Consider the following 4593-nt stretch of genomic DNA (forward strand, 5'->3'; position numbering starts at 1 on the left):
CTGATAGAATGTTGTCATCTTTTTATTAAAGTTCATACTAATATCTACAAAAGCTTGAAGAAAACCGTGAGAAAGAGAAGGAAGTAAAAGAAACCACTATTGGTGTGGGAAAAAAGGTAATCATCTAGTTAAATAGTAGGTTATTGCTATTGTGTTTTAATAGACTTCAAGTGTGCTACTCATTAAAATCTATCAATAATAGGTTTCTATCACTGATAGAATGTTGTCATCTTCTTATTGGAGTCCAACAGTAACAACATCTAGTTATTTTAATTTTTTTTTCAATGATAGACTATATCATAGAAAAAGTATATTGACGGCTTCTATAATTTTTTGCATTAGTACACTTATATAATATATTTACAAAAGATTGAAGACAATGTGGAAGAAGACAATGGGCATGAAACAAGGTAAAAAATGGTGCATGACAAAACAAAAAAAAAAAAGTGAAGGTATAATAATTGTCACATTCCCTATATTGTTTTATGACTTATAGACTCAATATATATTTATAAACTTATAATTAAGTATTGACATTTCAGGTTATTCAACAAAAGGAAAATACAACGATGAATGCTGAAAATGTTAGATCGAAAAGAGAGCCTAAACCATAAAAGAAGACGTTGGAGAATGCAAAAGACCAAAAGAAAGCTTCTTCAAAACAAACAAGACATTCTCCTATAATCAAGGACATTTCCCCTAGTTTTGACTTGAAAATCTCTCAGATGTAATAATGTAGTTGTGGCTTAGTTTAATGTTGTAGCTATTAGACCTTAGTTTTTGTGGATATTTCAGTAATTTAATATTGTGAGATATTATACCTTAGTTTTTGTGGATACAATAGTAGTATCAGTGATAGAAACGATCCATGATAAACTTCACTATGACATTAACTTCATATGTAGTTCATTTTGTCATATAAATATAGAAAATTGTTGGATCGTTAGTTGAATCAATGCAAATTATGTACCTTTGTGCTTTCTATTTTAAAGTTTTAAGACTAAATCCTTGTTATTGTGTAATGGGTGATCAAAGATAGATCAATGTCAATGATAGACAAATATCAGTGATAGAAATCACAGTGACATTGCTTGAAATTGATCACAATAACTTCATATGTAGTTCATTTTGTCATATAAATATAAAAAATTGTTGGATCGTTAGTTGAATCAGTGCAAATTATGTCCCTTTGTGCTTTCTATTTTAAAGTTCTTATGACTAAACTCTTGTTATTATGTAATGGGTCGTTAGTGATAGATTAATGTCCATGATAGACCAATATCAGTGATAGAAAGCATAATGACATTACTGGAAATTGATGTTACTTTATTTCATATGAACTTGATTTTGTGTTTTTATTCTATAAAAATATGTTGGGAAATTTTGTACTTTCTATTGAGAAAAAGTTCCAAGGACTAAATTCTGTACTTTCAGTGACATTACTTCAAATTGAATAAGAAGAAAATTGAATATATATACTATTGACGAAAAAAATGGAAAAAAAAAAGTTATATATTTCTCAAGCAGAATGTAATGTTCTTATGAACAATATAACAAACACACCAATGGTAAAAATGGAAAATCCTACAACATTGTAAAAATGTTGGCAACATACGTGTAAACATCTATAAAAATTACATCGATGGTAAATGCTACATCTGTGTATAAATGGTGGAAATTTACACGTTCTACGGTTGTGACCAACATGACGACAACGACTGCACTTTGACTGACTTTTTTGCTCGCCAATTAATAATATTCTTTGTTTTCGAGGTCAGCCTGCTGGACGCTTAACAAGTGGAGGTAATATACTAATGTCAATCCCTGTAGGCTTCCAATTAGCATGATTCCCAACTGGATGAATAAAACCCGCATAACACGAAATCAAGGTACTTGACAAAAAATACCTAGGAATAAAAGAGCAATATCTATATTGCGTCCATGAAGAATAGCAAGTGTGTGGGCATATGAAATTTTATCAAGATCCCAAATAGGACAGGTACATGATTTGGAATCTAAATGCACCATAAAGTGATTACTTCCATCAACCACTTGAAATTAAACATCATTAATTGTATTATCCCGAGAAAAATGACACATAGACAACAAATTAATTAAAATCCAACTATCTGATTCTATTAGTGATAAAAGTCTATCACTGATAGAATTCAATCACTGATAGATTTTGCGATACTACCCATGAAAGCAAGTAACTCTTATCGTGAAGCTTCTTGATATTTAATGTTGTGTTCGTAATTTTCCCTCATACCAGCCAGTCAAAATAGTTTCATACAATATGCAATTTTACTTTTATCATAAAATCATTTTTTAAGTAATTGTCTGATAGAATCGAGTAGTGGTGCCACAGGTAAATCTCCAATCTCATTTAGAACAGCATTTAAGAATTCTGAAATATTTGTTGTCATCATCTGATATCTTCTCCTTCTACAATACGCACGAGCCCACTTCTCGAAACCAACATTACTAAGATAATCTCGTATAATAGGATATATAGTCTCCATTCATCTCATATTCAGCTCAAAATCAGCAATAGTATATGCTTTTCCACATCTAAAAAACATATTATTAATAGAAGAGTCCTCATATTTCAATTTCAAACTTCTCAAAAGGTGTTGCAAACAAACACAATATTCAGCAGTTGGAAAAACGTTTTGAACACTTTTCGAAATACTTAAATGTCGATCAGATATAATAACTAATCCTTCTCGATCCCCTAAACTTCTCTTTATATTATTAAAAAAAAAAAAAAAAAAACCATCTCCATGATGCATCATTCTCGGAGTCTACAATACTAAAGACAAGAGGAAAAATCTAATTGTTACCATCACTTACTGATGCCGTCAAAAAAGTTCCACTATATTTACATTTTAAAAAGGTGTCGTCAACGGATATGTTTGGGCTACAATATTTCAACCCCTCAATACACGATCCAATTGCCATAAAATATGTCCCTCGTAATCAGATTCATACGCAGTGAATGAATCTGTAATAAAAAAAAAAAGATATATCAAAGAATAATTACATGTTATTTTTTACAATAGATTTATCACTGATAGACCAAATATCAATGATAGACCAATGATATACGCATTTACTATAAGACTTATCACTGATAGACCAATATCAGTGATAGACCATATCAGTTAAACAAGTCTATCAAATATTGATTACATACTCATTGAAAGCTTGATTAATGATATATAAAGGATAGAAGAAAAAAATAAACTTGGATTCATTTCTTTTAGCGTCGTAAAAAATTTTGAGATCAAGGCATAAGATTCCTTTGCATCATCATTCAATGAATTCATAATATATTATTTCCCCCTCCAAGCTTTATAGCAGCTAAGATTTACTCCAAATTTAGTATGCATGTGAATCATAATATCATCCGGAGTCAAACTATCACAAGGGCTGAATTCTTTTATCATACAATCACCAATCAATGATGAAGATGCTTGTCTATGAGAAGTTTGAATAGCATTTATAGAACAACTGTGATAAGCAATATACTTCCTAAGTTTCCATAGTTCCCCACCCTTATAACGAGATGCACAAGCGTACCATTGACAATCATCGTGTGAGCACTTTAACACAATTGATTTAGAATTTGATCTCACAGTCCTAAACTCAAAGTTGTTCTTTGTAGTTATGTAGTAAAAAGACTTTGATACTATTTTCTTACTAGCGAACATATCCTTCTCTTTCAAATCAAGTGTAGAAGACAAGCTACTAATATGAACATCCATTAGACTGTTGAAATCATCATTAATTAGAGAAGAAGAAGACATATCACGTAGAAAATTATCAAATCCACTGTTGGAAACCCCTTCTACAAGCATATCACTGGCATGAACAACTAATGGATGTCTTATACTTTGTTCTTTAACTAAATTCAAAAACCAAACAACATCGTTATCTTCATGAATTTCAACCATAGTTTGAATGCCATTTATACCAAAATCCAATAAGATCGATAATTGTATTGAAGAAATAGATGCATCCAATTAAATCTTCTTTAATATCGAACTAACAATTCTTTCACAAAACACATAATCTCATCAACCAATACGCCTTTAATCTTGTAATTCAAGTAATTATGTTTATCATCCCACTATCCACTATGAAACACCACTACTGCAAGCTTAATCATATTTCCAAATCACTGTAAGAAACACAAATTAAACTCATAACAATGATAGACTAGTAGAATAAATAGAAAACAATATCTATCAGTGATAGACTAATATCATTGATAGACTATGATATGTATCTATCATTAGTAGACCAATATCAATGATAGGAAAATCACGACTGATTGGAAAAAAAACTAGATATAAATAAAAAAAAGAAATTAAGTTATGAAGCTCAAAGGAAAAATTAAAGTTGATCAAACTTGTAGAAATCATCAAATCGACTACTAACATCAGCATACTTCAATTAAACATCAATGAAACCTAAAACAGTACAAATGAAAATAAATTTAAAAAACATAGATAAAATCGAATAAAAAACTAAGGAAGAGGACCTAGACATGGGAGAAAGAATCGCACAAGCAAAGGATGGAACAATACA

General features: G+C 30.2%; 1 pseudogene; it reads right to left on the bottom strand.

Moving 5' to 3' along the window:
* Window positions 1-2287: 2287 nt before the first annotated feature.
* Window positions 2288-4171, bottom strand: LOC150037749 (uncharacterized; annotated as a pseudogene).
* Between the last annotated feature and the right edge of the window lie 422 nt (window positions 4172-4593).

The sequence above is a fragment of the Benincasa hispida genome, chromosome 2 (genome assembly GCF_027475165.1).
Source record: "Benincasa hispida cultivar pf3 chromosome 2, pf3_genome.v1.1, whole genome shotgun sequence".
NCBI lineage: Eukaryota > Viridiplantae > Streptophyta > Magnoliopsida > Cucurbitales > Cucurbitaceae > Benincasa > Benincasa hispida.